We start from the raw sequence: 27,907 nt of genomic DNA on the forward strand, positions 1-27,907 counted from the left end.
CTACTAATTTCATGATGTCATTTTTTAAATTGCTGAGTAGTACTATATTGTGTAAATGTACCACCTTTTCTGTATCCATTTCTCTGTTGAGGGACATCTGTATTCTTTCAAGCTCCTGGCTATTATGAATAAGAGTGCTCTGAACATAGGAGAGCATGTGCTCCATTCTTTAATTTAGTTATTTGGGTTGTTGATGTTAAGATTCTATAATTCATTATATATTCTGCATATTAGCCACATGTCCAATGTATTGTTCCCAATATATAGGTTACTGTTTTGTGCTATTGGCAATGTCCTTTGTCCAGAAATTTATTTCTTGATGTCCCACGTATCAATTGATGATATTGGAACCTGAACCACTGGTGTTCTACTCAAGAATTTGTTTCCTGTAACAAAAAAGTTAAAGGTATTTCCCACTTTCTACTTTACTAGATTAAGTGTATCTGTTTTAACAATGAGATATTTAATCCACTTGAGAATTGTTCAGGGTGATGAATAAGGATTTATTTCTACTCTTCTACATTTTAAAAGTGCTTAAACAGAGACCTTGTCATTTTTTAGGATGCTTAGAGAACTGGAAGTTGATATTATAAGACAGAGATACATAGTAAGGCCATTTTACAAAAAAAAAGAAATGAGATAGAGACAGAGACAGAGAGAGAGAGAGGGAGAAGAATAGGGAGAGGGAAAGCGAGAGGGTGATGGAGAGGGAAAGGGAGAGACAGACAGGCAGAAACAGAGAGACAAAGTGAGAGAAAAAAACTTTAGTAATCTGTATGTTAAAAACACAGACATATTAAATATAGAATTATATATATACACAAATATTTGATCTACTATTTTTATATGAATTCTAACAATAAATGTTCTAAGTGAAGGGTGGCTATTATTTTTTTTAAATTCTTGTAATAATCCTCTTTATTTATATTTGTGTGTTCTGCCTGTGTTTATAACTACACTAATGGAAGTGGAGAGAAGGACTCAGATCTCCTGAGAATTAAGTCATAGAAGCTTATGAACCACCATGGTGGTACTGTGAATAAAATTAAGTTCTGTAATGTGTCAGCCAGTGCTCTTAGCTGCAGAACAATCTTTCCAGCCACAATTTTGAAAAGATGAGCAACATTTTGAACTTCAAGTAGTAAAATGACATCTGATGAATTTAATGTATTCTGAAGAAAACTATGTAAAAGAGAAATTTGAAGTGTTCAAATTCTGAAGAGTATAAATTAGTACTATCTGTCTAAAATATGTTTCTATATTTATATAATTTGATCTGCTACAGAACTCCAGATAAAAAGTTCATAAAATACAATAGAATAATTGATTATATAAATCCACCTGGAAAAATTAAAAAATTTAATTAATTAATTAAGTAGTTAAGAAATAAAAATAAAATTTTCCAGATCTAACCTTCAGTGAAAGAATATGGTCACTGTATTATAAAGAACAGATAAAACTTGACAAGCATTAATTCATAAAAGAATAATACATCTGGAAAATTTAATTTACAGTGAGTGATAAGTTTAGGCATCACCATTAACAACTCATTTTAAGAATTCAGATATATTTATCCATTATTTTATTAAATAATTAAAAGATATCTTGTTTTGACATGTGAATTAGTAAAAATCTTTCTAATAAATCAAGTAATTGTATATATAAGTATACATGTCTATGTCATAAATGATACAGCTGCCAGAAAACATAATTACTTCAAGAAGAATTTCTAACTGAATCATAATTTTTATTTCTTATGCATAATTACTCTGATAATAACAAAAATAAATGTGGTTTTGAACCATTTTATCCACATCAAACATACACCAAGGATACATTTAATTACTCTTAACATTAAAATATTGGAATTATAATATCATTGAATCATTTCCTTCTCCAATTGTTTAATACCTTTCATTATATTCTTCTTTGCAGTCTTTGAAACTCATGGTCTCTTTTATAATGAATTTTGTCACATGCATGTATACATACGTGTGTATATATATATATATATATATATATATATATGTTCATATATGTTCATATATAATAAACACAATTGCTAAATCTAAGTAATGTGATTTATTATGTTGATTTCTTATAATGTTCATTTGACAATAAGTAACTGGTGTTTTCTTCTCTAGGGAAAGCTAATTTTTTTTAAAAATTGGATAACAATAGCAATATGATCCTAGAAATTACTCATTATAGTTGAAGTAAATATAGTATGAAAAAAATAAATGAAAACCATATTATGGATAAGGCACATTTAATAGTAATTAAAAAAAGATATTTGCAATTCATTATTGACTTTTCCCACATATTTCTGATACAGAACATAAATAGCCTCCCAATGGGATATATAAAATAGTCCTCAGAATATACTGATGATATAAATAATTCTGTTGACAGGTTCCATTTCCAATTTTTTTCCTGTTAAAAGGAATTTAATTCATTTAATAAGGAAAGAATGTCAAAAGACAGAAAAAAACACGTAAATAATTATATTAAGAAAAATATTAGTGGACAAGAAACTTTGTCCATTTTAACCCCAAGTGAATCCAATTGCATTATTAAAATATTTAGACTGGGAGTAGTGTTGCTCACCTGTAACTCACAGAAACGACAGAGACACGAGACACAATTCTAATGTCAACCTGGTCTACTAAGCAAATTCCAAGCAAATGACAATTACATAAAGAAAAACATCTTAAAATTAACATAAAAAAGAAAAAAGGAAAACAATGGGCAGGTTATGTTGTTTAGTAAAATTCAGGGTTAATTCTTCCAGCCACATGACATTGTAGCTTTTAGTATGACTATCACCCTATCTAAAATCACTGTCACCTTAGAAGCTAGAGTGGTCACACACTATACAGTGAGGTACCATGAAACTCACCGTAGCATACATTGGGCTCTCATTGCATACCATATTCACAACTAGAATAGGAATCAATTGAAACCAAACTAAATATTTCTACATAGTAAATAGTAATATAGGGAAGTTTTTATGTATAAAGAAAGAAAAGAATATTTGAAACATTAAGAAAATATATTGTCTTAGGATGTGACTCAGAAATATAATGTACCTAAAAGTTTCTACAGGACTCTATTGCCTCCTCAAAAAATCTTCTTTGATTTCTTGTTGAGTTGCTGGAATTTTATTTTGTGTCATGGAAGAGATATGTAAACAGCAAGTAGAATATGGCAAAAATACCCAAGTGAGGATTAAAACCCTCCAATATAATGAATAAATGTATAGTCTTGTTGGCTGACAGAAGAAATTAAAAATTTATCCGTCACATCTGAAAATATATATTTATAAAAGTCAATATTCTATGGATAATAGCTTAAAATTGTGTGTTGAAAACATTTTTAGAAATTCTATTAAAGGGTTTTTTAAATTTTGAATGCTTTTATTAATATAATGCATACATTCATAAAGTACCAATTACCATACTTACTCCGTCCCTTTCTTACAGACTCCATTGTTTGCTACTGGTTCTCCTTCTATTTCTCTTATTTTTATGTGGGATTGTGTATAGCCATAGATATTTTGCTCATAATTATATTGTCCTTAGGACAGTTTCATAAAAATTTAGTTATATACAGAAAAAAATTAGATTTCAAATAAGTTTTTCAGTGAACAAATAACAGCATAATTGTTTGTAGAGTTACATGTATTAGTATAAGTCATCCAAAGTTTGTAATACAGCTTATTACAATCACATATAAACAATACATACATATACTATATTTATATATATTATTGGACTGTGCCAGAAAACTTGCAAAAGTTGTGCTGGGTTGGATATCCTGGAATCCAAAAAGGGACAGTACAGCCTGTTTTCAACCAGGCCCTTTTCACCTGTTCACCAGACTCCATGGAGAAGATGGTGACCATTAATCACATGCAGACAGAATCCCCAGGCCCCTCTACATATAGATAAGACATCCCTAAAATCTTAGACCAAGCCAATAGCAAGCATCTGCTTGTCAGAACCCAATCCACCCCAGTAATTTATATTAGATCCTATACAGAAGGAATACAGAGGTGAGAATTACTCAACTGCATGTGAGTATCTGTAGTATAAGAGGTATAATACTTCCTGGGGAAGAGAACATTCTGCCAAAGCTTTTAGCTGCTAAAACTAGAAGCTCCTCTGTATCTTACTTGTTTGCCAAACCTCTCTCACTCCCAGCTTGGCTATACATAGCACAGCATCTCAGAATGATGGCTGAAGTAGTAGCAACACTGGAGCAGCAGCAGCAGTTGTATTTATACTTCCCTGCTTGAGCCCTCTCCCCTTAACTTGAATGCTACCTACCATCAGGCCAGAGATGGCAGCAGATAGTGTCAGGTACACAGACTGGTAACAGTTGATCATGTGGAGCAAGAAGAAGAAACACCACTTCAAGCAGCATCAACATAGGAAAGTGGGGAGGTGAGGCATCTCCCAAGCCCCAACAATGTTTCTTTCCTTTCCTGTTACGCTTTTAGTTAGCAGGCATCACATAGATTTGGACAAACTGAAGAGTCAACTGAAGCCTTCTGGTGTTGGCTGAAGGTTTCTCTAGCCCCTTTCGGAATCTCTACAACCCTCAACGGGTTTTGGCAAAAACTTTCTATTGAGTTTTTCATTAAGACAAAAACAAAAACAAAACAAAACAAACAAATAGAAACAACAACAACAAAAAAGGAAACCAAAAAAAAAAAAAATCTGGTAATGCCACAGCCACATAAAAGCCACAGGGCAGCTTAAAACTGTGGGAATACTTAGGGTTTTGAACCTCCATGGAATCCTGCAAAACCAATAGGTCAACGGATCATTCTCATTGGATAAGACATTTATTTCTCCTTATTCTGTCATCATATAAAAACATTCCCCAAGTCAGGCAGACATGTGACTTACTAATATCCCACAGAATTAAAAAAAAAAAAAGACAAAAAATAAACCTCCCTGATTTGGGAAGTTTCTGATTGTGCTGTGAATGACCAATGATAATATTTATAGCACTGATTCATCAGCCAGAGTAGCTTCTTCTCAGAAGCAGAGATACCCAAGAAGGAACCCCCACCTCCAATGATTTTTTTTGCCAATTTTATCTACAATTTAGTAATTCAATGCATAGGGCCATCTGAAATAGGACAAGCTGATAGCAGCACTGCTTCTGAGGTCCCCCTATCAGATGAGCCCAAAGATCTAGGTCCTAAAGACCTCCATATTTCAAACCTCACAGTCATTACCCAACTAATAAGGGAAATAAAATCCATCTACTCACCCTGACTTCCGTATACCTCAGAGGAAACCCTAAATAAACATCTCCTCCTCTAGCTCATTCTTCCCTCACCTGAGGGCAGGGCTTCATTAGAAAAACAAATAAGATTCCAGTGGCCTCTCTCCCTACTTTATCTTCCCCCTCCCAACTGGAAAAATATATCTCTTTTCCCACCTCCTTGAGACACAAAAGCTAAAGAGCTACAAAATGCTTAGACTAAAACCTGCCAAACTCTACAGTCTCTTATCCCCAGCTATCTACCACACAACAATATTTGTAATTTTCATGACCTCCTTACAAAATTAAATCCTACTTCCCTTATTACTCTCAACTAGAATCCCAAAACACTCAAACATTCACTGTCAATAGTAACACCAATTGAGATAAATGTCATCAACAGGCCAGGCAAAATCAAGACCACGGCACACCTCATGGGGTTTTAATAAACTCTTTGACGAGGTAGACTTTTCCAATGGAGCAAAAAAGGTGACCCAGCCAGCAGATGCTTTCATTGCCTTGGTCTGAGATGTTTGAGTTGCCTCATCTACATTTGGAGGGGTTTGGGCTGTACTGCTTTGACATTACTGATGGTCATGATCTTCTCCATTGGGTGTTGTGGTCATGTAAAAGGGTCCTGATCAAAAGAATGTAAAGCTCCTACCATCCCTTTCTGGTTTCTGGAGCTTCCAACCAGCTTAAATTTACCAGGTTTTCTGGCATGTTCCCCTGACCCACATATACACACATTTATTGCATATAACTATGCATATATAATACAATTACATATACATCATATTTTATAGAATTATAAATACTATACATATATATGTGTATATATATATGAATGTATGTGTATATTTTAATTAATTCATTTGATGGTGACTTACTATTTTTATTGTATGATTTACTTTTCCTGAATTATAATCTAAGCCCATGCTAACATCAAATTCAAGATACTACTATTTCAATATCATGAGAAATACAATTACAAGCTTGAGCTACCATATATATCTTGCATAGCTTTTAAAATGAAACACAAATATCTCATAATAATTGTCTTTTTTGACTCATCATATGAAGAAAAACAGTTTTATATCAATAGTATTGATATGTACATAGTGTTTCTAAATGAGTTCTCAATTAGGTAACTGTTTTCTTTTATTTCCAAATTTACTTTTGTGTTCTAAAACCTGAAGTCTATACCCTGATGAGTTAATTGTTCTGAATTTGAATTACCGAGAAAGCACTTTCAGAAATTCTTTGAAAGATGAATAAGCAAGGATCATGATCATATACAAATACCCCATAGTTTTAATTATGAGTATAAAAGTAAAAAGTATGTAAGTGTAAAAACACAAGCAAATAAACTCACCACATTGATACATAGAGCAGAACTAGGTTTGGAGGTTATCCACAGGGGAAACAATTCTGAAGTTTTATAAACTTGCAAATATATTGACATAAGTTGACATAACTAATGTGTAAATAGTCAATGTCTAGTGATAGTTAGATGTCATAGTATAGCAACTATGGTTAGTAAAGATAATATGATGAATACTGACTATATGCTAAAAGATTAGAGTACTTTATGTATCAAATATGTAAAAAAAAAGTACAAACACATGAAATTATCCAAGGAAATTCTCTAATAGGTCAATTTGATTAACTCTACTTAACTATTTATTTGTGATATATATGCAATCTGTATACATATACATGATGTTTGGGTTATTGTACATGTGAAGCAATTTTTTGTATATGTATACTTAATATGAAATTACATGAAGTATGTAGTATTTTAACTCAGACTTTCGGAAATAGCAGCATTAATGTTGTTCATCAGAACCTAGACAGAATTACATTGAAATAAAAGAACAGAAGTTAATGGTGGAAATCTTTTGTTGGAATGGAGTAGAGCTTTTTCAAATTCATTGAACAATACAGTGACCATAATTAATACTGAAGTACTATAAAACTCAATGTTGGTGGAAACCCATTGCAAACAGTATAGTAGGAAATGATATTTTGAAAAAAAAATATGTTTATTAGATTGACTTAATCATTCTGCATTTTGTAGATATCACTGTGAATTTAGTTATTATATGTACTTATAATAAAAATTAGTAGAAATCAAAGGATGTCAACAGTAGCATTTGGGTAAATTATTTATGTGATGAATCAAGTAACAAAGACTTTCATTAGAGTTACTAATTAAAATTTAGGGTCTCAATCTGCGCACCCAGGCTGAACCTGTGCCACAGCTATCTATACACCAGTCAAGCCCAGAGAAAGCAGGTCTCCAAGGACCGCTGAAACATTAAAGATCACAAATGAAACCACCATTGCTGCTCAAATACCTAACAAAAGTGGGGCCTGCCTGGAAACTACAGGACTCAAGAAATGTGGAGAATCCAGGGACAGGATTCCTAAGGTTTTCATCTGTACCCAGGAGCTGACTTTGTTACACAGCTATCAGCATCCCTTTCCTCGCCAGAGAAAGAATGTCTCCCATGAGTGTCTCCTAAGACCACAGACTCACAGGCTGACAGCAGGGACAAGCTCCAGTCAGAGAGAGCAAAATCAGCTAGCACCAGAGATAACCAGATGGAAAGAGGCAAGAACAAGAACATAAGCAATAGAAACCAAGGCTACCTGGTATAATAAGAACACAGTTCTTCCAGCACTGTGAGTACATGATACCTCAATACACCTGAAAAGCAAGATTTAAATTTAAAATCACATCTCATGATGATAGTAGAGGATAAGAAGTACATTAATAAATCCATTAATGAAATACATGAGAACATAGGTATCAGGTAGAAGCCCTTAAAGAGTAAACACAAAAGCCCCTTAAAGAATGACAGGAAAACACAGCCAAACAGGTTAAGGAATTGAACAAAACCATATAGTATTTAAAAATGGAAATAGAAACAACGAAGAAATCATGGAAAGAGACAACCCAGGAGATAAAAAAACTTAAGAAAGAGATCAGGTCTCATAGATGTAAGCACTACTGACAGAACACAAGAGATAGAGAGAATCTCAGGCATGGAAGATACAATAGAAAACAGACATATCAGTCAAAGAAAATGCAAAATGCAAAAAAATCCAAATCCAATTCATCCAAGAAATACAGGAAGTAAAAACTTAAACAAAATTATAGAAGAAAATTCCCTAACCCAAACAAAGAGATTAAAATACACATAGAAGAAGCCTACAGAACTCCAAATAAATTGTACCAAATTCCTCCTATCACACAATAATAAAAAAACAAATGTAAAAAACAATAAAATAATATTAAAAGCAGTAAGGGAAAAAGGTCAAATGACAAATAAAGTCAGACATATCACAATTGCATTAGATTTCTCAAGAGAGAATCTAGAAGCCAGAAGATCCTGGGCAAATGTCATACAGACATTAAGAGAACAAAAATGCCAGCCCAGGCTACTATATGCAGCAAAACTCTCCATTACCATGGAACCCGAAACCAAATTTAAAAAATCTCTTTCCATAAATTCAGCCCTACAAAGATTAATAGATGGAAAACTTCAACACAAGAAGAAAATTATTCCCAATAAAAAGCAAGAAATTGATCTTCTTTCAACAAACTCAAAAGAAGATAGCCACACAAACATAATTCCACATCTAACAAGAAAAATGACAGAGAGCAACAGTTACTATTCCTTAATACCTCTAAATATCAATGGATTCAATTACACAATAAAAAAATACATCAAGGAACAGAGTAGATACATAAGCAGGAACCAGCTTTTTGTTACATAAAGGAAACCAACCACAGGGATAAAGACAGACATTAACTCAGAGTAAAAGGCAGGAAAAATTTTATTCTAATCAAACAATCCCAAGAAACAAGCAGAAGATGTCAGTTTGATAACAAATAATATCGACATTTAACCAAAATTATCAAAAAAAAATATAAGGAAGAATATTTTATACTTATTAAAGGAAAAATCTACCAAGTTGAACTCTATTTATTTGTTTGTTTATTTATTTATTTATTTATTTATTTATTTATTTATTTATTTTTTCCTCCATCTTTATTAACTTGGGTATTTCTTTTTTTTTTTTTTCAACTAGACATCCACTGGGGTTCAAAGCTCCAGCTTCTTTTTTTTTTTTTTTTTTTTTTTTTATTAACTTAAGTATTTCTTATATACATTTCGAATGTTATTCCCTTTCCCGGTTTCCGGGCAAACATCCCCCTCCCCCCTCCCCTTCCTTATGGGTGTTCCCCTCCCAACCCTCCCCCCATTGCCGCCCTCCCCCCATAGACTAGTTCACTGGGGGTTCAGTCTTAGCAGGACCCAGGGCTTCCCCTTCCACTGGTGCTCTTACTAGGATATTCATTGCTACATATGGGGTCAGAGTCCAGGGTCAGTCCATGTATAGTCTTTAGGTAGTGGCTTAGTCCCTGGAAGCTCTGGTTGCTTGGCATTGTTGTACTTTTGGGGTCTCGAGCAACTTGGGTATTTCTTATTTACATTCCAATTGTTATTTCCTTTCCCGGTTTCCAGGCCAATATTGCCCTAGCCCTACCCCCTCCCCTTCTATGTGAATGTTCCCTTCCCCAACCTCCCCCCATTACCACCCTCCCCCCAACAATCACGTTCACTAGGGGTTCAAGCTTAGCAGGACCAAGGGCTTCCCCTTCCACTGGTGCTCTTACTAGGCTATTCATTGCCACCTATGCATTTGGAGCCCAGGGTTAGTTCATGTATAGTCTTTGGGTACTGGCTTAGTCCCTGGAAGCTATGGTTGCTTAACACTGTTGTTTATATGGGGTCTCAAGCCCCTTCAAGCTCTTTCAGTCCTTTCTCTGATTCCTTCAACGGGGGTCCCATTCTCAGTTCAGTGATTTGCTGTTGGCATTCGCCTATGTATTTGCTATATTCTGGCTGTGTCTCTCAGGAGAGATCTACAACTGGTTCCTGTCAGCCTGCACTTCTTTGCTTCATCCATTTTATCAAGTTTTGTGGCTGTATATGTATGAGCCATATTTGGGGCAGGCTCTGAATGGGTGTTCCTCCAGCTTCTGTTCTAATATTTGCCTCCTTATTCCCTCCCAAGGGTATTCTTATTCCCCTTTTAAGGAAGGAGTGAAGCATATACATTTGGTCATCCTTCTAGAGTTTCCTGTGTTCTGTGCATCTAGGGTAATTCGAGCATTTGGGCTAATAGTCACTTATCAATGAGTGCATGTCATGTGCGTTTTTCTGTATGTTTGGGTTACCTCACTCAGGATGATATTTTCCAGTTCCATCCATTTGCCTATGAATTTCATAAGGTCATTGTTTTTGATAGCTGAGTAATAATCCATAGTGTAGATGTACCACATTTTCTTTATCCATTCCTCTGTTGAAGGGCATCTTGGTTCTTTCCAGCTTCTGGCTATTACAAATAAGGCTGCTATGAACATAGTGGAGCATGTGTCTTTGTTATATGTTGGGGCATCTTTTGGGTATATGTCCAAGAGCGGTATAGCTGGGTCCTCAGGTATACCAAGTTCAATGTCCAATTTTCTGAGGAACCTCCAGACTGATTTCCAGAATGGTTGTACCAGTCTGCAATCCTACCAAAAATGGAGGAGTGTTCCTCTTTCTCCACATAACACAAAAGAGAAGCAAGTCGAGAAAGAAATGACACCCTTCATAATAGTCCCAAATAATATAAAATACTTTGGTGTGATTTTAACCAAACAAGTAAAAGATCTGTATGATAAGAACTTCAAGCCTCTGAAGAAAAAAAATTGCAGAAGATCTCAGAAGATGGAAAGATCTCCCATGCTCATGGATTGACAGAATTAATATAGTAAAAATGACCGTTTTAAAAAAAATGATCTACATATTCAATGCAGTCCCCAACAAAATTCCAACCAAATTCTTTATAGAGTTAGACAGAAATTTTGCAATTTCATCTAGAATAACAAAAAACCCAGGATAGCTGAAAGTCTCCCCAACAAAAAAGACTTCCCGGGGAATCACTCTTCCTGATCTCAAGCAGTATTACAGAGCAATAGTGTTAAAAACTCTATGGTATTGATACAGAGCCAAGTTGATCTCTTAATTCTGTTTGTGCCTGAAATGTTAGAGCACCCACATTCATAAAAAGAAACTGTGCTAAAGCTCTAAGCACTCCTTGCAGCTTACAGGATAATAATGGGAGATGTCAGCACTCCACTCTCATTAATGTATAGATCATAGAATCAGAAACTAAACAGAAACATGGTGAAACTAACAAAAGTTATGAACCGAATGGATTTAATAGATATTTATAGACTATCTCATCCTGAAACAAAAGAATTTACTTTCTTCTCAGAAACTCATGGTACCATTTCCAAATTTGACCATATAATCAGTCACAAAACAAGCCTTAACATGTATCACATAGCCTATCAGATCACCAAGGACTGAGGCTGGTCTTCAATTAGAGCAACAACATCAGAAAGCCCACATACACTTGGAAGTTCAGCAACTCTCCACTCAATTATAAAGTGGTTAGGGAAGAAATAAAGAAACAAAGACTTTACACTTCAATGAAAATGAATGGGAAACATACCCCAAGTTACAGGACACAAGGTAAGCAGTGCTATTTCTCTATGAAGGCTCTTAGTGCCTTCATAGAGAAATTGAAAAGAACAAATATTAGTAGTTTAACAGAACCTCTGAAAGGTGTAGAACAAAAAGAAACAAATATACTCAAGAGAAATAGATGGCAGGAAATAATCAATCTCAGAGATTAAAGCAACGAAGTAAAACCAAAAACAAGCTATACTAAGAATTAAAAAAAACAGGAGCTGGTTCTTTGTGAAAATCAACAAAATAGATAAGTTTAAGCAGAGGGTACAGAGACAGTATCCAAATTAACAAAATCAGGAATGAAAAGACAAACATAAAAACAGAACTTGAAAAAATTAGAAGAATTATCATATTCTACTACAAAAGCATACACACACAAAAAAACTGCAATATCTGGATAAAAAGTGCAATTTTCTTCAGATACAAGGTACCAAAGTTAAATCAGGATCACATAAACCATCTAAACAATTTCATAATCCATAATGTAATAGAAGCAATCATTAAAGTCTCCCACTGAAAAAAGGACCAGAACCAGATGAATTTATTGCAGAATTCTAACAGACCTACAAAGAAGACCTAATACCAATACTCTTCAAACTAATCCACATATTAGAAACAGAAATAACACTACCTATTTCATTCTATGAAGCCACAATTAGGCTGACAGCAAAACTACACAAAGAATCAACAAGGAAAGAAAACTTCAGATCACTTTTCTTTATGACTATCTATGTAAAAATAACTAATAAAGTTCCTACAAGCCAAATCCAAGAACACATCAAAAACATCATTTACCACGAGCAAGCAGGTTTCATCCCACAGATATAGGGATGTTTCAATATACAAAAACTTATTAATATTATCGATTATATAAACAAACTCAAAGGGGGAAAAACACATCATCTTCTTAATAGATGCTGAGAATCATTTGAGAAATTATAACAGTCCTTCATGTTCAAAGCCTTGAAAAGATCAGGAATTCAAAGTCCATACCAAAACATAGTAAAATCAATATACAAAAAAGCCAATATCCAACATCAAACTAAATGATGAGAAAATTGAAGCAATCCTATTAAAATCAGGGACAAGGCAAGGATGTCAGCTCTCTCCATATCTATTCAATATAGTACTTGAAGTTCTATCCAGAGTAAGTAGACGACAAAAAAGAAAAAAAATGTCAAAGGAATACAAGTCTGAAATGAAAAATTCAAAATATCACTATTTGCAAATGATAAGATAGTATACTTAAGAGATCACAAAAATTCCAACAAAGAATCCCTAGCCTTGATCAAAAACCTCCGTAAAGTTGCCAGACAAAAAATTAACACAAACAAATGAGTAGCCTTCCTCTACTGAAAGATAAAATGGCCTGAGAAAGAAATTAGGGAAACAACATTCTTCACAATAATCACAAATAAAATAAATATTTTAGTGTAACTCTAACCACATAACTGAAAGATCTATATGACATGAACTTCAAGTTCCCAAAGAAAGGAGTTGATGAATATCTCAGAAGATGGAATGATCTTCCATTCTTATGGATCAGCAGGATTAACAGTAAAAATAGCCATCTTACCAAGAGCAATCTACAGATTTAATACAATCTCCATCAAAATTACTACTCAGATCTTCACAGATATAGAAAGAGCAATTCTCAAATACATTTGGAACAACAAAAGCCCAGGATAGCAAAAAAACATTCTAAACCATAAAAGAACTTCTGTGGAAATCATCATCCCTGACTTAAGCTCTACTACAGAGCAATAGTGATAAAAACCACATGGAATGGGTACAGAGGTGTGCAAGTAGGCAATAAAACAGAAAAAAAAATGAAATGAACCCACACACCTACAGTGTCTTGATCTTTGACAAAGAAGTTAAAATTATCAAGTGGAAAAAAGACAGCATATTTAACAAATGGTGCTGGCTTAAGTGGGGTTGGAATGTAGAATAATGCAAATTGACCCATTCTTAATTCCTTGTTCAAAGCTCAAGTCCATGTAGACTTAGACCTAGACATAAAACAAGATACACTGAATATATTAGGTGGTAAATTGGGAAAGAACCTCGAACATATAGGCACAGGAGAAATCTTCCTGAACAGAACACAAATGCTGTATACTCTAAGATTAAGAATTGACAAATTGGGTTGGGGATTTAGCTCAGTGGTAGAGCGCTTGCCTAACAGGCGCAAGGCCCTTGGTTCGGTCCACAGCTCCGAAAAAAAGAAAAAAGAAAAAAAGAAAAAGGAAAAAAAAGAAAAAAAAGAATTGACAAATTGGATCTCATAAAATTTAAAAGCTTCTGTAAGGCAAATGACACTGTCAATAGGACAAAACAGCAATCTACAAAATGGAAAAACATGTTTACCAAGCCTACATCTTATAGACACCAGAGAACCAAAGAACCATATTTAAAAATAGGGTACAGAACTAAACAATTCTCAATTGAACAATCTTGAATGGACAAAAAAAAAAAAAAAAAAAAAAAAACCTAAAAAAAAGTTCAACATCCTCAATCCTCAGGGAAATGCAAATCAAAAGGACGATGAGATTGTACCTCACATAATTCAGAATGGCTAAGATCAAAATCTCTGATGACAGCAGATGCTGGGGAAGATGTAGAGAAAGCACAACATTTCTTCATTGTTTGAGGGAACACAAGCTGTACAACCACTCTGAAATCATTCTAGTGGTTCCTCAGAAAATTGAACATAGTACTACCTGAGGACCCCGCTATACAATTCCTGGGTATACAGCTAACCTATAACAACGAAACATGTCCCACTATGTTCACAGCAGTCTTATTTATAATAGCCAGAACCTGGAAAGAACCCCGATGTCCCTCAATGAAGGAATGGATAAAGAAATTGTGGCACATTTACACAAAGGAGCACTACTCAGCTATTAAAACAATGACTTCTTGAAATTCACAGGTAAATGGATGGAACTAGAAAATATCATCCTTAGTGAGGTAATCTGATCACAAAGGAACACACATGGCATGTATTCAGTGATACATGGATGTTAAGAAAAAACTCAGAATACTCATAATACAACTTCCTGACAATATGCACTCAAGAAGAAATAAGACCAAAGTGTGGACTCTTCAGTTCTACTTAGAAGAGGGAACAAAATAATCATGGGAGGTAGAGAGTGGCCAGCATTCGGGAGGAAGGGAGAAGGGGAGAGAAAAAGAGTGGGGGTAGGTCAGGTGTGGGAGAAGATGAGGGAGATGTATAGAATGTTAGGGAATTGAACGAAGGCATGTAGCAATGAGGGATGGGGAACTGAGGGAAGCCAACAGGAAGTCTCATACTTCAGGAAAAAAATTCTCCCAGGACCCAGGATTATATTAACTGAAATACCCAACAAATGAGAGAAAGAACCTCTAGAAACCATATCCAGTGGTTATGTATGGCCCACAGTTGAGGTATGGTGCCACACACAATTCTCAACATTTTAAACCAGAATTGCTCCTGTCTGAAGGAAATATAGGGACAAAGAGTAGGGCAGAGACTTGGGTAGGGGCTGCCCGAAGAAGGACCCACCTGGGGATCCATCCCATATGATCTACTAATCCCAGTAACTATTGCTGATGCCAAGAGAGGTTTGCTGACATTAGCCTGATATAGATGTCTACTGAGTGGCTCTGCCAGAGCCTGAGAAGGATGAGAATGTTTCAGCAGGCCATTGGACTGAGCATGTGTATCCCAGTGGAGGAGTTGGGGGAAGTACTGAGTGAGCTGAAGGCATATGCAACCCCATAGGAAGAACAATTTCAACCTACCATACCCCACAGAGCTTCCAGAAAGTAAACTAACCAAAGAATACACTTGAAGGGACCCATGCCTCCAGCTGCACATGTAGCAGAGGATGGCCTTTTCTCCTATCAATGGGAGGTGAATGTTGTTTTCAAAGATTGCTTGTACACCTACTCAAAATATTATCCATGATATTTAAGGAATGTATTTGTTTTTTTCTTTTAATGTAAAATCCATCTCTAATGCTTTCCAATAATCTTAAATTTTTCCACAGGATTAAATGTAAGTCAGATACAAGTACTCACAGAGAAATCATACTCTTTCACACTTGATTCCAGACTTCTACAAAGTACTACATCCAATGCAATGAGTAATTGACATATGAAAACTACAAGAGATTCTAGTTCTTCAGTCACTTGAATGCAGCATTAAGTGACACTGCCTATTAGAGAAGCAGCACATGATTGATTATTGGGTCATGCCACTAGAGTGATATGCAATTGCATGGATGATTTGCTGTTGAAAACCAGAATGGATGTGATATCGTTGTAATGCTATGGTGCTGATGACTTGAAGGAATACATTATTAAAGAAATGGTCTGCTGATGACTTACTTTCTGAAATACATCATTAATCTGATGTCATTGCTGAGATGTATGAGTATAATTTATGATACATAAAGTGAAAGGTGACAGCAAAACTTTCCTTCTAAGTAATTACTGAAAGTATTTGCTTTTTAAAACTTTATCCTAAGTACTCAGGACAAGGCCTGGTGACTTAAGATTATTTAAAGATGAAGGTAATTTATTCACATCATAACACAAGTAAAATGGATAGATTCTGGAGAGCATTCAAGGTGCATTCTGAGTGAAAAAATACAAGCAACTGCCTTCACTGAAATTTTTGGTTTAATTAAAGATATTCTTTCAATAAACATGGGCACAATTTATAACTTGTGGCAAATACCGTAATTTTAAAAGCATTTTGAAATGTTTTATCATCTGTTTTTACATGTTACTTAATAAGATTGTTGATGGAAGATCTCTGCCTTTTAAATAATTGATGATTCATATATTAAAATATATCCATCTCCTGTCACACTCCATAGTATGATGGAGCAGGGAGCACTAAGTAGGTCAACATTAAAAGATCTAATTACTCTTCTGTCAATAACAAACTATCACTTTAATCCACATGAGTAATTTAATATTAGTTTTCTCAGTATTTGTTTTAATTTCTTTATGTATGTATATGTGTGTGTTCATTTTTATGTGATTTATATGATTCTTTCTCAGCTATTCCTCCCTCCAAATTGCCAACATTTTTCTATTTCTTAAATATATTGTCTCTTTTTTTAAATTATTACTCTGTGTGTGTGTATGTGTGTGTGTGTGTAAATTAATAAACAAATGCATACCATTTAGTTCACTTAGTGTTACTAAATATATGATTTTAGGCCTGACCTTTACATTTCAATTACATAATGAATTAGGGTGTTCATATCTGAAATAAAACTAATTTTCTGTGTCTCAGTAGTCATTTAATTGCCTGAAGAACTTTATCAAAGGTTGATATTATTTGGTATTATTATTGATCAAGTATTGTTCGGACAATCATACTGTAGAAATTTCCTAAATACATCTTTCCTGGTATAAATGGAAGAAATTGTCTCAATCAGATGTCCTGATGTTTAAACTCATATAATCACCTCTGGAGAAAAAGAAGTTGACCAGAAAAGCTTATTATCTCAGGAAAACCTCCATTTCCCCACCATGTCTCCCCAGGAATTCATCAGACCTGCTGAGCCTGAATCATACAGATAAGCTTCCTTTCCCCCACCCATCTTCCCTACTAGTTGAGTCCTCTGGGAATGCCAAGATACCTTGAGCTTGATAGCCCAAGCACATATCCATTCTCCTGCCAACTCACTGCTCACTATCAGTTGAACTGCACCCCCTAAACCATAGAGACCTGAAGATACTGAATCATACAGACCTGCAATACAAAACCATACAACACAAAGATTACTACCAGAGGCCTCCCACCAAACCAGAAACACCAATATTAACCTCCCTCAAAACACCTACTAAAACAGGAACATCTAAATGGCTAAAGGCTTACAAAAAACACAATCAAAAACATAAAAACAAACAACAAACAAAAAACAAAAAAACAACCAAAAAAAAATAAAATAAAACAAAAGCCAAATCAAAACCACACCAAAACAAATCAAAGATCAACAACAACCAACAAAAATAACAAACAAAAAAACAGCATCCATGTCAATATGACATGTTCAGGGCACAGCTACCCTTCTAGAGCAAACCCTGTATATCCTAACACAGCTGAAGTACAAGGAAATGACCTTCTAAATATTGTAGAAGCCTTTAAAAAATAAATAAATATAACCATTAAATAAATACAGGAAAATACAATGAAACAAGTGTTGGATTTTAAAGAGGAATCAAATAAACCTCTTAAAGATATACAGGGAAATACTGTTAAACATGTCAAAGAAACACTTAAAAATGTGCAAGACCTGAAAGTAGAAGTAGAAGTAATAAAGAAAACACAAAATGAGGGAATTATGGAGATGGCAAACCTAGGGAGGAAAATGGGCATAAAAGGTGCAACTAACACCAACAGAATATAGGATATAAGAGAGAAAATCAGATGTAGAAAATATAATAGAAGAATTTAATACATCAGTAAAAGAAAATGTTAAATCTAAAAAAAAAAATTCAGATACAAAACATTCATGAATTTTGGGATACCATGAAAAGATCTAACTTAAAACTAATAGAAAGAGAAGTCCCAACTTCCGTGCCCAGAAAATAGGTTCCTAAATACTTCTGTAGAAATCAGTCAATCACTCAATCAATGTGTGCTTACTGTCTCTTAAGAACAAAAGGGCTGGTGTTATGGGATGCTGACTCATGAGATAATAAAAAAGGAAACTTTGAGCAAATTACTGGATTGATATATAAAATAAGAGACTGGACCAGTATTCTGCCAGAGATGAGGTACACAGAGATTTTTTTTTCTTTTTTTAAGAATAAAAAAAGAGATCAACTTGGAGACACACTCACACACACACACACACACACACACACACACACACACACAGACATACACAGAAACACAGACACACATACCCATACAAAACACACACAGAGACACACACACAAACACACTCACACACTCACACATGGAGACAGACACACAATCAAGTAGCAGGTAATCAGAGAAGCATCCTAGAACAACGAGTACACAGGTCATCAGCTTAGATCCATGATTTGACTTAAAGTGCTTATGTTCCTAGACACCACTTCTATTGAGTTTTAACAGCTGAAGCAGAAAAATTATCAACTGTTGTTGAATAAAGACTGCAAGAGGCACATGTGGATCAAAATTATCCTAAACTTGATTGTATTCTGTTCATTTTTACCTTCAACTCATTCTCCTATTGGGCTCATGACGCAAAGGGAAGATAGTATTATGGAATGGATTTTCATATCTCATACATAAAGTAAAAAGGGAAGACATATATAGAAAAGATTTCTTAATTAATTATAAAAGACATAGAATATGTCTATGACAGTTGTCAGGAACAGATTCAGCTGAAATTATAGTACCACTTATATATCATGAAATTATATCACTTTGGGTGATAAATGAAGATAGGCCAAGACCTTGTAATATTATTTGGATGAAATCAGTAACAAATATCTGAAACATATACAGTTAATATACAGAACTAATTTGATTCTGTCATGTATAGTAAAAAACAATTCCAGAGCCATCAACATTTTATACTGTTGTAATAAATATAGGAATGGTAGGCTATAAGTCAAGTAAAATAAACAAAGTGGTCAAAATTCCATATACATAAGTTCCTAAATCAGAACGGCATGCAATCCTTATTGTATTATTTGATTATCTTGAATTTCTTATCGTAATAACTGATTCTTTATATGAAGAAAGAGCTGTTTTACATATGAGATTATTGGATTTGTTCCTGATAACTCAGCATTAACTTTGCTATTTATGAGATTGCAACAAGCTAACAGAAGTAGAAACGATCCATTATATATTACAAGATTTGGTCTCGTACATGTTTGCCAAGTCTGTTAGCTCAAAACAATTAGGAAATGTGTTAGAAGCCTCAAAATCGCATGTGAAACATCATGTTAAGGTGAAAAGTTTAAATATAAACCATTTTCATCACTTGGTAACAAGCTAAACACACACACACACACACACACACACACACACACGCATGTCCTACATGTTCTCTATACAACCACAGTTCATTACCTGCTGCCTGCTGGGAGTAGTGTTAAGGATACCAAAAGAAATGACAGTTTACAGATGAATGTTTTCCATTTTGCAGATTCAGAAAAAAAGTATATAGACCATTCCGTAGATACGCACTTTCAATTTTAATAGGCAATTCTTGGGGTTGGGAATTTAGCTTAGTGGTTTAGTGGTTGCCTAGCAAACTCAAGGCCCTGGGTTTGGTCCCCAGCTCCGAAAAAAAGAAAAGAAAAAAATAGGCAATTCTTTAAATTCCAAAAAGGCTAATTGTGTAATTATACAGTTTTGGGGAATAATGTCAATTATTGAGATACCTGTACAAATTAAAACTGATAATGCTTCCTCACATGTATCTTATAAGGTAAAACTTTTTTTGCACATTACCATATAAAGCATGTTACTGGTATACCACACAATGCCACAAGACAAGCAATTATAAAAAGAACTCATTATAATTTAAAGGAGATGCTTATTAATAAGCAGAGAGGGTAGAAAACTCCTGGAACAGACTAAATGGTGCTTTGTTAACTCTAACATTTTTTCCTACAGGTGATAAAGGTACAACAGCAGTTGCAATGTACTGGGTTACTAAATGAAATAAATAAACAATTAACCTATCCAATGTATACTACAAGGATATGTTGATATTACAATGGAAACCTCAATAGATTTAAGATTGGGACATGGTTATGCTTCTGTATCTACAGTGATGAAAAAATATAGCTACCAAGAAAACCAATAAAAATGAGATATGACCAGGGAAAATCATTTTATAGCTAAGACATGAGCATCTTAACAAACCAAATAGCCCAGGTGATTCACTCTCACAGACTTTCTGTCACAGTTAATGATATCTTCAAAATACGTACGCAAATTAACCTCAAAAGTGCTAGCCCAAATGATGGATCACACAGAAACTTGATAGTCAACAAACTAAAGAAATAACCCAGACACTTGACAGACAACAGAGACTGTACAGACAACACTGAGACTAAACAGACTAATACAGAAACTGGGCAAAAAATGCTGGAGCTAGTTTTCGAAAGTACTAACATGTTATTTATTTATTTATTTATTCATTTATTTATTTATTTTGACTTGGACCTCCAATAAGTATTCTTTGCCCCATTTCAGCCTGAAACAATTATGTAAGAAGATTGCCATCCCAATCCATGAAATTGAGGTGAATGGTTTTACTCATTTGATGTGTTATAGTTATTATCATCTAGCATGGGAGATTGTTTTGCATAATTATTGTATAGTGATAGAAATTTAAGGATGTTTTATTAGATTATGTTTCACTATATTATGCATAAGCTGTTTAAGGTGTGAGGTAAAGTTCAAATTTTATGGTTCTTATATTATATGTAAATTGATAATGTTAGAGAAAAAAATGAACTTTTAAAACAGAAATGAGGGTACGAGTTGGAAATAATGTGTTAGAACCCATCCTTTTTTATACTAAAATATCTAAGAACTTGAGCACAGATCAGTCTTGGGATCTAGAGAAAAACCTATTAATATTATGTTAATATTAAGTTCCCTTTTGGGAACTTAGTAGTAAAATTACTTATTGGTATAACCATAAAACAGTGACTCATACAGCTTTTATATATAAATATAACCCAACAGATAGTGACCAATGTTGTGGAGTATTGGTACACCATATAGTTCTTTTTTTCCATTTTTTGGTTTAACAGAAAATGGTCTTTGCTGAATGATATTGGTTCTCCTTGTCCTACTTTGCTGGTCATATTTTGTTGTGTCTTCATAGAAAGCATCACACCAAAAAACTTCTTGTGGTTCTCTGGCAGCTTCTTACTATATCTGCTATATTTATTGGTAGAGTAGTGTCAGCTGATACAGATAGATATGGAGTTTTGATTAGAGAGACTCACATTGTTAGGCAGGACCTATGAGAAGACAGGTGATGTTTGAAAGGAGTATAAATGGGACCTAATAGACAGTGACTGAGAGTTGGCATCGGGGTGGCAAACTTATTGGTTTCGAGTTTTCATCTTTGCTAATTTCATTTCATTGAGAGAGATACCACAAAAAACGTCTCCTAGTGTCTCTGCTGGGCCTGGTCAATATTGCTTACTCCTGCCAATTCAACACAGGCCAAACTGTTTCTGCTAGGTCATGACATCACTGCTAATTCATGTTGTCTATCTTGACACTGATAAACTGGACTGGTGGTATATTTGCGAAATGTTTGCAAGTGGATTGAGTTCTTAGTGCTTATTCCTGTGAACTGAACTACTGACTTGCTGATACCACAGATTGGATTTGCTCCGAAGAAAAATTTCTAAAAAGGCCCATGTTTTCTATATCCTCATAACCTTTCTTTTCTACAACTTTGGTAGGCAGGTATTTAAGAAGCATTATTTTAAATGGTATTGGACACTCAAAGATAGCAAGTAAGCAAACTAAGTAAAATAATGAAAGAATTTTATGACAGAGAGAGACAGAGAGAGAGAGACAGAGAGACAGAGAGACAGAGAGAGAGACAGAGACAGAGAAAGACAGAGACAGAGACAGAGAGTCCCAAACTGTTCTCTCTTTATCCTAAAAACATTCTCTGAATAGCTTAACTATTGCAGAAGACAGGTCAAGTCTATTATTTTACATATCAACCCGGTAATTTACTTTAGGTTAACAGAAAGAATATTTCTTGGAGGAATGTGACAATATGTACATTAGTATACAAACTAGCCTTATGCCCACTGCAGCCATCAACACTCACACTGGGATCTCGTCCCAGGAGCAGGAATCATGTCACTCTGTCACCATCAAGGCATAACAGGTTGGGCACAACCAAAGCACTTAGAGAGTAAGTGACTACATGGGGAGAGATAGACCTCTCCAGGAAAGGTTACTATAATAGATTTATGGTGAGATATGAGGCAGAGAACTGAACAACTGTATAAAGTGTGTCAAGTAAGAGAAGAGTTTGGTGAGAGAGGAAATATGAAAACAAATAAAGTGTAGGACCATGTGAAGGGCTAATATGGAAATCTAATGCAGTAGAAGATTGATAAAATATATGCAGGCATTAATGTGATCTATATGAATCTATAGTGCCATGGAAGTGTTAGTTATGCCCCCCAAAACATACAAGAGCTGATCTGAGACAACTGGCACTGCAAGATCTTTTATAAGTACCTGGGGCACCTAAGCTCACCACTGACAGGTATGATTTTTGTTTTGTTTTGTTTGTTTGTTTCTTTGTTTGTTTTTTGTTTGTTTCTTTTGTTAAGAGAAGCCCCAAAAATCTTGAAGCAAGGCTACTTTATAGAAAGTCCCAAGGTGGGGTTGGGGGTCGGGAGGTAAGTATGCACATATTTAATTGGAAAGCTAGTCTGGCCTTTAATATAATAGGCTGGTGCTGAGCATTAAACCAAAACCTTAATTTTTGTTTCCCTCTGCACTGGTGGTCATTATCCCAGGGGCCAGGCTTGTAAAATAGGCGTGTAAATGTGTTGGGAGAATAAGACTGGTGTTGAACACTGAATTTGTTGTGGGGCAGGTAACCTGGAGACCCATTTCTTGTTAGGGGTTAGCCTAAAGACTGGAGCTATGGTAACTTAGAAACTAATGTCTGTTAGTTTACCTGAATTCAAGTTCTCTAAAATGTTGTCTGAATTTAAAAGATTTGGTCTTTTAAAATTACCAAATAAAACTTTCAGTACTGAGTTTGGGTTATATCTATTTGAGTCATTGAGGGAAGGGTTTCATGGGAATGCCCAAAAAAACCAAGTTGTCATCAAGCATGTAGATTGCTCTCTTCAAACTGAAAAGGCTCTATTTCTTCACCTACACCCCTCAGTGAACATGGGGAAGTCACACTGATGCCAACACAGAGCCTTTACAAGGCTCTGTTAGTATCTTTGATATACAAAGTTATTCTGCATGCTATCAAAAGAAAAATGCAAATACTGATCCAGACATGAACCATTTAATCTACAATCATGTCCTGAGTGAAACCTATCCAACCACAATAGTTTCATGGACCCTGCCAGAGTAACCAACAAATACCTGATTTGACTGTAGGCATACTCCAAAATTTAAAAACCCATAACCACCATTGTTTGTGTGTCCAGAAACCCAAAACTAGATATCCCTAGGAACTAATGTAAAATAAAACACTTATGTTGTGGTATTCTCATAGATCTTTGGTTTGCTCAGCCATCAGCAACAAAGGTACCTCCTGAAGCCAATGGGAACAAATACAAATATTCCACAGACAGCATAAAGAGTTAGAGACCCCAGAAAGCTGAGTTCTAAGTGGGGTATTTCCATTAAATCTTTCCTATTTGTCAAAAATAAACCCTACTGAAGAGTGGACAGTGGGAGTGTAAGAGCTAGAAAAGATGGGGGACTTCGAGAAAACTTAGGCCCTCTGAAAGAACCAGGATTTTTCCACATAGGAACACAGAAAAACTGAGCCAGCATTCACAGGGCAAGTATATGTCTGGGCAAAATTGTGTATTGAAAGGAGAATCAGACACATGACTCAATTCCTAGCTGCACCTATCTTTTAATAATAATGTTTGAAAATGAAAATTTAGTTTTCTCTAATTCAATTCCAATTTCTGGCTTTTATGAGTAAGGTTTATATGAACATAGTTGAATTAGTGTACTTACGGTTGGATTGAGAATCTTTTTTGGGTATATTCTCAGGAGTGATATCACTGGGTCTTGAGTTAGAATAACAATTTTCTGAGGAAATGCCATATTGATTTCCAAAGTGGGTGTATATATTTATATTTTTACCCACAACATATGATTGTTATTCTTATTCCAAATCCTGGAGAGAATAAGCTGTCACTCGTGTCTTTAATTCTAACAATTCTGACAAGTATAAAATGAAATCTCAATGTAGTGTTGATTTGCATTTCCCTGATGGCTAAGAACATTCACTATTTCCTTAAGTGGTTATTTGCTATTCTTCTGTTTTGAATTCTCTCTTTAGATCTTTGACCTATTTTTAATTGAATTATTTCATTTCTTTATGTCTACTTTAATTATTTATAAATATTTGGAAATTAACCTTCATTTAGATGTGGGGTTGTTGAAAATATTTCTCAATTCTCTAGGCTGCTGTTTTGTCCTATTAATGGTATTCTTTGCCTCACAGAAGCTTTTCAGTTTCATGAGATCTCACTTACTTGTTTTAGAAGCTATTGCCTGCTAGATGTGTGATTAGGAAGTTGTTTCCTGTGTCAATGAATTCTTTTTTTTTTTTTTTTTTGAGCTGAGGACCGAACCCAGGGCCTTGTGCTTGCTAGGCAAGTGCTCCACTGCTGAGCTAAATCCCCAACCCTAAATGCATTTTCTTTTCTACCAGATTCAGTGTATCTGGTTTATATTGAAGTCTTTTATTGTCATATACTTGAGTTTTGTTCAGGGTGATACGATTCAGATCTATTTGCATTATTTTAACATTCAGACATCTAGTTAGACCAAGCACTAGCAGTAATTGTTGAAGATTTTTTTTCTTTTTGGTATAATTCTGATTTCCTTATCAAAAAGTCACTGAAGAACAGATACAAATGTGGTACATTTACACAATATAGCTTATTACTCAGCTTAAAAAAAAAGAAAAGAAATCTAAAGGGATTCAGGCCAGGTGAGGACAGGAAAAGAAGGGGTGAACAAGAGGGAAGATGGAGGAAGAGAATTTTGTAAGAGACAACTTTAACTGGAAAATACTTCTGGGGCAAGGTAGAAACCTAATCCAAAGGCAATTCCAACTAATCTAGGAAACTGACCTTAGTTAATATTCTTTGTAATGGAGGATAGAGAACCTCACCCAGACATTTTTCTGAAACACAGCAAGATTTCCAGGAGAGGGATTGTGACACTAAATTACCCAAAAACCTACATTTTTTTCTGCCTGCAAGATGTGCTATGGTAAAGGTGGCACAGAAAGTTTAGGAATGAGAAACCAATAACTATTCCAGCTTGGGATGCAAGCCATGAGAAGTGGCCTACCAATGACAGTGCATAGAGGGCCAGGTCACAGAGGAAAAACACAAACAAACAAACAAAATCAAAAAACATCAACAAAACAAAACAAAAACAAAAAAGAGAACCATGAAACCCAAAGAAAACAAAACATGAGAACAACAACAAAACAACAACATCAACTAAAACAAAACAAACAAAAAATATACCCTTAGTGAAATGATTCCCAATGATATTCTGCTATATTTACTCTCAAAGATTGGAGTCTAAATCAAGTGTCATCAGAGTGGCTTCATTGAGCAACTGTCAGCAACAAATGTAAACACCCTCAGCCAAACATTATACAGACTTCAGAGAATCTTGCAGAAGAAGTGGAGGGGGGATTATAGCAGTATACGACAAGAAAACCCACAAAATCTACTAACCATGGCTCAGAGTGCAACACATAGCCTGAAAAGAAAATCAGAAACCATGAATGAGTCTCACTCCGCATAGATGAAATAGTTGTTTAATTTGGTCTTCTTGTAGAACACCTAACAATGATATCAGTATCTGTCTTTGATGCTTTTGGCTGCCCTCCAGTTCATTTCTCACCTACTGGGCTGCCTCTTTCATTTGTAAATAAAAGAGGGTGCACTGAGTCTTTCTCCAACCTTAAGTGCCTTGTTTGTTTGATATCCCTGGGAGGTGTGAGGTTTTTGAAAGGGAAATGGAGAAGGAGTTAATTGGTGGTAGAGAGGAGGTGTGTCCAGATACTAGGAGGTAAAGTGAGAGAGGAAACTGCTATTGAGACATAATACATGATTTAAAAAAATGAAAAAGTGAGCCACCATGTCGTTGCTGGGAATTGAACTCAGGACCTCTGGAAGAGCAGTCAGTGCTCTTAACCAGAGAAAGAACTGGAAGAGCTTGAAGGGGCTCGAGACCCCATATGTACAACAATGCCAAGCAACCAGAGCTTCCAGGGACTAAGCCACTACCTAAAGACTATACATGGACTGACCCTGGACTCTGACCTCATAGGTAGCAATGAATATCCTAGTAAGAGCACCAGTGGAAGGGGAAGCCCTGGGTCCTGCTAAGACTGAACCCCCAGTGAACTAGACTGTTGGGGGGAGGGGGACAATGGGGGGAGGGTGGGGAGGGGAACACCGATAAGAAAGGGGAGGGGGGAGGGGGATGTTTGCCCGGAAACTGGGAAAGGGAATAACACTCGAAATGTATATAAGAAATACTCAAGTTAATAATAAAAAAAAATGAAAAAGTTTGAGAAAAAAGAAAATTTAATTTTTGCCATGGGATTCTTTCTGGTGAAACAAGGTACACTTAAGAGTAGGCTGTGGCAGTTGGGGATTTAACTTAGTCATACAGCACTTGCATAGCAAGGCCCTTGGTTTGGTCCTCAGCTGGGGGGGTGCGGGGGAGACAAAAATAAAAAAAAAGAGTAGGTTATGAGGAACCTAGGAGTTGTCAGGGGCAGGACCCTTCTGGATTCTGCCTGAGCCTGGAGCTGAACCAGTTCCACTCTCTACCTACCCAAATCATACTGGTAAGAAAGATACACTCAGAAGTGTGGACAATCCTGAGAGGTCAGAGGAGACCACTGCTCACATTCCAGGCCCAAGAAGAACCAGCATAGAGCACTCTAGAAAAAAAGAACATAGGAGCAGTCAGGAAGAGAATCCTTCCCCTCTCTGCCAGCACAGCTGACAGGAGTTCTGACATACCTGAGAGCAGAACTAAAACCAACGCTTATGCTCTCAGCATCTAACCTGGAGCCCTCAGGACATACAAACCCAGGAGAAGTCTGGGACAGGACCCTTCCTGTCTCTGCTATATCCTGTTGAGAGAAAACAGGTCTACCGGAGTGCTGGCACACAGGCTTAAAAGAGGCTCAAGCCACTGTCAAATACAACGAAACAAGTTAACATCAGAGACAACTTGATGGTGAGAGGAAAACACAAGAACCTAAGCAACAGAA

General features: G+C 35.3%; 1 pseudogene; it reads right to left on the minus strand.

Moving 5' to 3' along the window:
• Positions 1–27,907, minus strand: part of LOC148001565 (glyceraldehyde-3-phosphate dehydrogenase pseudogene) — a 105,329-nt pseudogene that overhangs the window by 76,624 nt on the left and 798 nt on the right.

The sequence above is a fragment of the Rattus norvegicus genome, chromosome 13 (genome assembly GCF_021556685.1).
Source record: "Rattus norvegicus strain SHRSP/BbbUtx chromosome 13, alternate assembly SHRSP_T2T, whole genome shotgun sequence".
NCBI classification, from domain to species: domain Eukaryota; kingdom Metazoa; phylum Chordata; class Mammalia; order Rodentia; family Muridae; genus Rattus; species Rattus norvegicus.